This window comes from Conger conger, chromosome 10 (genome assembly GCF_963514075.1).
Source record: "Conger conger chromosome 10, fConCon1.1, whole genome shotgun sequence".
Classification (NCBI taxonomy): domain Eukaryota; kingdom Metazoa; phylum Chordata; class Actinopteri; order Anguilliformes; family Congridae; genus Conger; species Conger conger.
This window is the reverse complement of record NC_083769.1, coordinates 19,742,432-19,752,664: the sequence shown is the minus strand read 5'-3', so window position 1 is coordinate 19,752,664 and position 10,233 is coordinate 19,742,432.

Sequence of the window (10,233 nt, the reverse complement as noted above, 5' to 3'; positions counted from 1 at the left end):
TCAGCAATTTATCAAAATGCCTTTCTCCTCTGATACAAATTCTCAGTTTTATATGCGTGTTTTATTTTTAAATGCGATGCACAACGTAAGTGGGTGACAGGGAAAGGCTGCAGGCATTATTTTGTGTCTCTGCTCCTCCTATTCATTTCCAAATGGCAATTGAAGACAGAGAATTTGATTGTGATTTCCCCATGCATATTGAAGAACAAATAAGGGGGGAGGGCGGGGGGGGCGGGTCAGGCTGCGGGGAACTATTTGCGGGAATGACATCTTTTTACGGGGGTCCGTGGGTTGGTTGGTAGCGCGGCCTCATTGACAATGCGGCGGAGAGTTTCTTATTGGGAAAATAATGATGATGATCAAAGCGCAACAAATAATGCTATCACTGGCAATTCAGTCTATGATAGATTAAATGTGGGCATGCGCTCATTACGCAGCAAGCAATCAAACCGTCGCCAAGGCCTCCTTCGAAGATGAGGAAAAAAATTGGGAAACTGAACATTCAAAATGACACAGGTTAATATCTGTCTCCAACTCCAAAATTGAACCATTTGAGGGATCTCTTTTTCTCTGCTCTTCTCCAAAAGGGTTGGAATAACCAAGATATATACCACAAATCAGTTAACACTTTATTTGAAGGGTCCTCTACAAGAACTGTATCCCTCCTTCATGAGGATTACACAATACATTCATAAGCACTACAAAAGCATTCATACACGCTTATGTCAATAACTGCAAATAGGCTTATGGTGTGCCAAGTCAATATTAATGCAGCAAGTGACATTACCATGACATACCAAGGGAACTGACACTAGATCCTTACATCAGTTATAGGTGCTTATGAATGCTCATGTAGTGCTTATTATATAGCCGTTATAGGACCCTTCAAATAAAGTGTAAGCAGAAATCATGTTACCTTACTTGATCTACAACTAAGCATTTATAAGAAAGGAAGGTATGTGTTATTAAAACCTCACAGAAATCCTTTTGACATTTAACTATACCAAAAATGAAAATGTTAAGCAGTAGTTCAAACTACTTAGGACCAGTATATACTGTAGAATCGGTTAGCATACAGTAGGAATCATCAACTTAAATCCGAACCCAGCCCTGATTTTCTTTTCTCCCAGTTAAATAGTGCTACTGATTGGCCAGACTGTCTTCACACCTGACTCCCAGGTAAAGGTAGGGTGGAGAACCAGCAGTTCCGGGCCCTAGAGGACCATAAGGTGCTGATCCCTGGCATACAGTAACATGCAATACGATACATTGAGTACACAGTAGCTGCAACACACAGTACTCTTCATCTTAAATATGAATACATTAAATACATATAAATAAATTATCCAGCACAAACACTACCAAATGAATGGCCACCTTTGTGAAAGAGGTTGTTGAGCATAGCTCTGCACAACGTAAAGAGGCCTGGACACATTCCAGGGAATGCATGAGGAGCACAACCATGCTGTAAACGCATCTGTAAACTATCTCCCTACACACAGCTAATCTCCTCTTCAAATGAAGCTTTGTCTGGGTGGATGTTCCAGCTAAAGTTAACCAATGCCTTCTGCGCATCTTAACTTTATGTTTCTGTTTTCTTACTGTAGCATTCAAAGTCAAATGTTCAGTGTTAAATCAACAGAGTACATATGGTCCCTCTTGGACTGATATGTTCTCTATTGAATTAACACTGGACATTTTACAATGCTTCTTTTAAAAAATAAAAAATAACAATAACCATACAAACTGACATCACACATACATTCGAAGATGAAAAAATATCTATGGGTTTTGGCAAATGGAAGCTCAGGAACTCAAACAAGCGTAATGTATATTCTTGTATCTTATCTTAGCTGGTTTTAGTAAAATTGTACATCATATGTTAGTTCCATCGAAATGGAATACTATCTCCAAATTGCTTGTTTTTGTATTTTGCCAGTGGATCTTTTTTACGAATGTCTTAAAGGTAAATAGGTAAATAAAACCTAATAAATGTCATTATCAGGAAGAGAAGAAAGACAACAGAGACAGGGTTTAACCCTAAACTACTGCATGTATGGTCTTATTTTTTTTTAGTTTAACTACATTTTTCTAGAATCAATACTAGAATTTAAAAGAAAGAATTTAAAAACTAAAGTATAACTACATTTTTTGATGTTGAGTGAATTGCTTACTGTTCTGTATGCTTATTTTTGGCAGAAGATTAAAGATTTCAACTGTTTCTGGCAGTTTGGCAGAAGATTTTCTGTGAGTTTAGCAGTGAGAGTGGGCAAATGGGCAAATTGTGAAAAAATGTAAATGGTCCAACAGATTGCACTGATACATTCTTTGCAGTTCTGGATTCTCTACATGCTAAAGAAGAACACACTGTCACTGGTGGAGATGGAAGTTTAAGGTATGTCTGGTGTCACTGGTGGAGATGGCAGTGTAAGGTTTGTCTGGTGTCACTGGAGGAAATGGCAGCGTAAGGTGTGTCTGGTGTCACTGGTGGAGATGGCAGCGTAAGGTTTGTCTGGTGTCACTGGTGGAGATGGCAGTGTAAGGTTTGTCTGGTGTCACTGGTGGAGATGGCAGTGTAAGGTTTGTCTGGTGTCACTGGTAGAGATGGCAGCGTAAGGTTTGTCTGGGCATGTGCACGGAAGTGTATTGTATGGCTAAAACTTGAATAGAGCAGATGCCACTGTTCAGTGATGCATTGTTGTGATTGTGGGAATGCACTGCCCTCAGGACTGGAGTTAAACCTGCAGACACTTTCGACCTCCAGGACTGGAGTTAAACCTGCAGACACTGTGGCCCTTCAGGACTGGAGTTAAACCTGCAGACACTGCGGCCCTCCAGGACTGGAGTTAAACCTACAGACACTGCGGCCCTTCAGGACTGGAGTTAAACCTGCAGACACTGCGGCCCTCCAGGACTAGAGTTTGGAGTTAAACCTGCAGACAATGCGACTCTCCAGGACTGAAGTTATTAGAGATCTCAACTGCTTTTATTTGCTAAAACAAACTAAAAACAAACTACTCAATAAATACATATTTTCATTGGGCAAGTCGCCAGGATCTTATTTTGCTAAAATATTTTTGACATCATGGTCATGACTACAAGTTACTGTTTAACTTTTAATATTATCTGACCAAAATGCTCTCACTAATGTACTTAATATGGGGGTATCCAAATATATTTTCCCTGCACACAGTAAAACATATGCTTTAATGCATTTGTCCATATCAGATGCATTTATTAATTAACAGGGCTAGAAGCAGTCTAATTTGAGCATTTTCCTTGGTTAATAGCTTTCAGTTTCAAATAGATAAGCATAAGCTACATTATTTATGACATTAACTACTCATACAGTTTGTAATGTTTTCATTTTTCTTTTTTCCTGAGAATTCAAGACGGGTAGCCTCTTTCTGCTAGCAGTTGTCAACTATAGACAGGTTATTATTATGCTGCATCTAATTATGCTGGATCTTTTGAAAAAAGTGAAGGTAAGAAAAAAATAGTGTTCTTATGACAATGCTTACGGCTTGCTTGATAATGAGTTATTAACTTATACAATATATCTAAAAACTACAGTTAAAATATTAATAATAATAATAATAATAATAATTAATAATAATAATAATAATAATAATAATAATAATAATAATAACAAGACACAAGTAATTCAAGTAACCATGATTCAATTTAAAATGTGTATAGTTTACCAAAGTTATGAACATTTCTAAATTCCCAATAACCCCCATTCCCAATAGGTTCATATCTTCAAGGTTCTACTGTTGGAGAGAGATAAGGAACAGGCCGGCTGTGGACACACGGACGCACACAACCAAGGGGAAAGAAAGTCTGCAAATCTGCCAGCTTAGTTACACCGATAACTCTTAAGACTCTTTGATTGCTACAAAAATCGGCAGGATTTCACAACCACAAGGTCACTTGACCCTTATCAGGACAGCAACTAAACACCCCAAAACTACAGGCATGAAAATGACCACAGAATGTGTGCATGTCACATGTATACCTCATGAAATGGGACAGCTGTCTTGCGCGGCTTGCATTTACCACTGGATGAGCAACTAAATTCAATACTCATTCAATGGTATGGGACAAATATTTAATATAATAAACATTACACATAAAAATGACTATGTATTCGACAGAAAAAACAGGAAAACAAAACCACAATTCCAAAATACACTGGTCACATTCAAGATGAATACAGCTAATTATCGTCTTTGTGTGTGACTAGTCTAGAGTGAAAATATTTGCTTTCTTTTTTTTGCTGATGGGTAAAAGACATTTGATGAGATGTCAGAGGACAAATGATGTGTTCATATGCATGCCACATGCCTTTGGGGGTGGGGGGTGGGGGGAGCTAAGCATTCCCAATATTCAATATTAACCACACATCATAACTGTCACCTTTATTTAAGAGACCAGGATCCAGATGAATTCCACCCCTCCAATTAGACGACCCAAGTCCTTGTGAAAGATGAGCTACTGCTATTTCTGGAGAACGGAGCGCTCTCTCTCGCCACAGGGCGAACCCTGAATAGCCAAGCGGTGGAATTACTTGGGGAAAAAAGCTGGAACTGGCTGATGCGTACCAGACTTGTCACCAGAGTGTCGTACGTATGTTCCCGGAGCCCATAGATCACCATTAAAAGGTTTGGTGAAGGAGGCTGTAGGTTCTGGTTTGGCATGGTGGCGCTTTGTGATCGGACATAAGGACGTCATGTGGCTATTTCGGTTTTGAACATCGAGCCATTGCCTCTGTAGTCCAGCATGTCGGATGTGAAATGAAACAATAAATCTGTGGTTAAACTGCACATTGTAATTTGAGGGTATTTACATCCATACGTGTAGGAATCACATCCTTTTTTATATATAGTCCATTTTAGTGGACCAAAAGTAATTGGATCATTGGCCTCTCAGCTGCTTCTGAATAGTCAGGTGTATTCAACTGCTTCTTCAGTGCAGGTATAAGAAAGCTTTCAGTATCTAGTCTTGATTCTAGGCTTTGTATTGCCTTTGTTTTTGCCATTTGTCAACATGAGGCCCAAAGTTGTGCCAATGACTGTCAATGAAGCCATTATGAGGCTGAGAAATATAATTCCAAAATAAACAGTTCAGAACATCAGGTCTGATCTATAAAGCACTTCATAGGAAAAAAGGGTCATCCCCTGGCTTCTAAGGTAGAGCTCTGTGTTCACCAGCTGGAATGAGGTGTTATGCCTGGAGTTAAACAGTACAGAAACTACTAGATCACAGGTGTCAGAATGCAGCCCCAGAGGGCTGCGGTGTCTGCTGGTCTTCGATGTGTTTCAGCACCAACGGTTCCTTTAAATCACTGACTGGCTAAAGAATCCTCACACTTTGTTCTTAATACCTAAATTAACAAAACCCTGTAGACCTGCAGACACTACAGCCCTCAAGGATTTAAGTTTGACACCCAAGTTCCATAAGCAGTACTTGCAGGACATGGTATGCCAGCTAGCAAAGCAAGTCGTTTTGTTAAATCAAACCCGGGCACTGTATAAGTCTCTGCTCTGGCCTTGGCAGGTAAAACTTTTACAAATGGTACTATTTTCACAGCTATTATACAAACCTCTGAAATTGAAAAATAAATACAAACACTAAAACATCTCAGCATAGGCTTTCATTGCAAGTAGAGTAGTTATTTGTAGCATTTTTCTTTTTCTGTGTAATTTCAGTGAGATTTCCTAGGTGGAATGTAAAACCACACCAATATGAGCAAGAGGAACAACAGGCTGCAAATCTGAATTTTCTTTTATGATGAAGACCATCTTCAGAAGAAATCTTGCTGCTGGACCACCCCATTGTTGTGCTTCCTGCTCCTCTTTAGTTCTCGTTTTTTTTCTCGTCCTGGTCCAGTATACCCTGGAAGACCCGGCCACTCAGTTTATTTGGTTGTGTAAAGATTGCAGGATGCCAATTACTCAGCTGAAAGGTTTTATTTCTTGGACGTGAAAGCTGCAGTCGCTCACCGAATGTCTCTTTTCAGATGCTAGTGACTTGATTAAAATTGTCCTGTGCAGCACGGCATTTAACGATATGTGCCCAGAGATATTTGGACAGAGATATTGTTCATTTGTTCAGTCCCTCTGATGGTCTACTTAAAGCTTTGTGTCGAGTGCAAGGTTCAAGCTATTAGATCTGTTTGTTTGTGTCCACTGATCTCTCCAGCAATCCATTGTTTTACATCAACATCTGTGGATGCCCAACACAGGAAATGATCATTTTAGGCAATTAATTCCGGATAATAAGTGCCATATAAGTAAAATGAATGTCATGCCAGTGCATGGATAATTTTAATAAAGAAGGAAAATAATTATGTGAAAGCCAAACTGAATTCAACAAGAAATGCAAAGGAACAAGACAGCAGTCTTAAGAGGGCTACCCTGTTAAATTAATTGGACACTTTGGTCAAAATGGATAACAAAGAAGCAAACATGTTTTGGGGCATCATGGTTGCAATTATGTCAGATAATTAATTTGGTTGTGTAATTGTTTTGCTGGTTTTAGCCCATTAATGCAATTGTGATGTTAGATGGCCATCTCGTGCAAGAGAGACCATTATTTATAATCCAGTAAAGATTGCATCACATTGCGACGACTTTGACTTTCGCTTGCCGCTTGCCTACATCCACAAGAGCGTAAAACCTTGTTGCTTTGCCAACGTAACACACAGATTTGTTTCTGATTTGGCTATTTTACAAGTTTACAATTTAGCTACCTATTGTTGCCTATTTTATGCATGTATAACAGTTAACCTACTGTTAAATGGCTTTACGGTTATTGGTTTATTATGACTCAAAATAAACTGAACTGAAATAGATATTTAATTTTGTAAAATTGGTGTATTTCAACGTCACCTTCAGAGTTCCGAAAATTCCAAATTTCCCATGTATTCGGTCGAGGTTCTACTGTAATCGATAAATGTAACCTCAGGATTTAGGTTGTAAGGTTGTCCAAGGAAAGAGAATACTATGCTTAGATCTTGTACTTACATGTATGGTTAGATAGAATGTATAATTTGACTTGGTTTTGACATACACAACTACACCGGGGGGAGGGATGGGGGAGGTGATACTGAGAGGAGATGGGGAAAAAAAAGCATTTGTTTCGAAAAATGTTGCAACCTGTTATTTTTTTATGAGTAAGATTAAGCTAGCAAGGTGGCCAAGATCAAACTGCAGTTTGAATACAGGGTAAATCACCAGAAGAATATTCAACCAATTTGACTGGGTGAACATTACCAGTTGTTTCACCTGCGGTATTGCTGCTACATAGTCTTCCCAGTGTTTTCTCCCTCTTGAGAAATTTCATGAGAAGTCTGATTTGTTAAAAAGACAATCTTCTTCTCCACATGTGACGCATGTGGACAATAATCCCTCTAATAAGATGAGAGCACAAAAAGGTAACCTATAGTATGCTATTTCAAGAGAGGTGTTGTTTTCACAAAATGGTGGTTCATATGTCATAATGTGGAATTTCACAGCATGTTTTGCATGTTTTGCTTTTGTTTGTTTCAAAAGCAAAATTCATATGAAAAAATACAATAACGTGAAAATGTTCTCTTCGTAGGTACCCTTTTCTTTTCACATGTGAATATTTTTTTTAAATTATTAAGCCATTTTCACAAATTTCACATGACCGTTTTGTTAGGGCAGTGGTGCTCACACATTATTCAAACCAAGATCTCACTGAAGCCGACTGTGCCAAAGAGACAATCCCAGGAACTCAGGGAGGGAGGGCACTTGTAGTTAAGATAACCCCTGTCTCATTGCTCACTAGTGACGCTTCTGGTCATTTGGGGTCATGCAGTAAGGTTGCCGGATTTAGAATTTGTGCTAGAAGCTACATTTCAAAGCAGAGGGGGCTGTCAGAACAGATCATGGACTGAAGGGGATAAGGAGAAGGAGAAAAAAAGGTGGAATTAATTCCAAACTAGCGGTCAAATATCAATAAATTATTCAGATGGGACATTTATATTGTCCAGTTGGGACCACAAACGGGCCCTGCCCAGCCGTATCCTGCAGCCCAGCTGTTCTCACTGTGCAGGAGCAGCAGCTGGGGCACCTGTGGTGAAAAGTACTTCTCACCTCCGTACTGGGAGCTGGTGGTTTAAGCCCCAGTGTAGCCACGATAAGATCCGCACAGCCGTTGGGCCCTTGAGCAAGGCACGTAACCTTCCAGGGAGAGATTGTCCCCTGCTTAGTCTAATCAACTGTAAATTGCTTCGGCATCAGATAATTAACAAATTATTACTATCATTATTACACATGTTTTTGGGGGCTGTGTGTGAGTGTGCCCAGACCCGGCCCCCCACCCCTAAACAAATTTCTAGTTCCAGGTGAAAAAGCAGGGGAAAACCCTAAAATGTTACTACCACTGCAAATGTTTAACACAACCACTGAAAATAAATAGCTCAGAAAAACCTGCTTTATTTTGAATCCTATAATGGGATCATAGTTTCCAGCCTCTGCTCCATGATTTGTGTATGTTGTGCATGCCGAAAGGAGACTGAGAACAGGAACCTGAACCGACATGTACCTGCTGGAAAACATTACAATGCAGGTGACACTGAGGATAAGTGAACTTCCTGTCGAGTTGAAAGTTCCACCCGAGGTTATAACCTCCTAAAAGAGAGGTGGATGCTAGTTACTAAATACGGCGAGTTGGGCTGGTGCCTAAACCACTTCATGCATGCTAGGGCAGTGTGAGACCTGCCAGAGGGATGACTTTCCCTTCCGATACAGTTAGTTAATTATCGTGTAATTACCTACAATTAAAATGTATGATGTATGCTCACACTCACTCATGGATATACATAATAACTGGTTCTGGGTTAACACTTATCCCTTCCCCAATATGAAAGGCATGACGCTCCTCGTCTCCGATTGGTTTCACGGGACCGCTCTTTCCTTTAAAAGAACTTACACGTCAGACAATTATCTTGTCTGACAGCTAGTGCAAATTTCATACAAGATTATCTGAAGGATGTGCAACTCAAAATTGATAATGCCTCGGGAGAAACATGAGATGCATATTTTGAGGTCAAACGCAGAACACGCACCGGAAGATGGACTGCATCTAAAAAAGGGTCCGCTTTGATGAGGGGCACTGAATATATTTCGTTTTGACCTTCTAATGAAAGTGGACCCGAGAGCTTGTAGAATCATAAAATCATTTCCTTCAGAAGCTCAGGCCTTAAATTAAGCCTGTAAAAGGGGTAAAAAGTTATCAAGGGGAACTATTCCCCCGAGGAGAAGATTTATGTCGTACTTTGGGCCTGCTGGAATTTGTGTTTGGTGAACTGTGTTTATAGAACCTGCCTGGTGAGATATTTGAATGGGGTTTCCGATGCCGTGCTGTTTTTTTTTACCTTGCTGATCTTTACTAATCAGATCACAGTGTACTCTTCAACTTTGAAACTGCTCCATGTTTCTTTATGCAGTGAAATGCATTAAGATGCAGTAACAATTCTAGATAAGGAATTAAAACAACATTATGAAACGTATTTAGTAATCAACTATTAGTTTCATTCTGTTATACAAATTATGAGTCACATAATTGATATATACTGTAAAAAACATACTGTGTGTAAATATGAAGAGTGCATGAGCTCTGTCATGATAATTTCACTTCAGATTAGATTTTTTAAGCAGAAAGCTTTTAAAAGCAGGTTTATATCAAATGGTCCTTTTTAACATGATTGTTTTAAAGAGTGAGCTTGATTTGTATCATACATAAGTGAAGATAAAAGAAGGTTACATAGAAATTCCTGCATTGGCCTTCTTAACAAAAAAGTTGGATGCTGAACTGAGGACGACTACAAGGACGAGCTGTCTGTATGTTGTATACTAAAGTCTTGATGACTTATTGACCTTCTCTTCAAGGGTAGACGTAGCCATGGTAACATTTCCACTGTAATTTACAAATAACATAATGGATGTTCAGTTAGGCGCAGTCAAAACATAATTTATTTTGACTTGTTATCAGAGTATTCAAAAGGAAACCGACGGCGACCATAAGGTTGGGTAAACAGATTCGGTTTTGCCAAGCGTTTTTTTTTTTACGTTGAACAAAACTGAAAGCATTCAGCGACTGAGGAAAGGGACAGCAAATCAGCACTGGAGTTTAATTTGACCGTGTTACACTGCATATAACATTCCTCTCTGCCCAGTTATTTTAACATCTTCACAATTTATG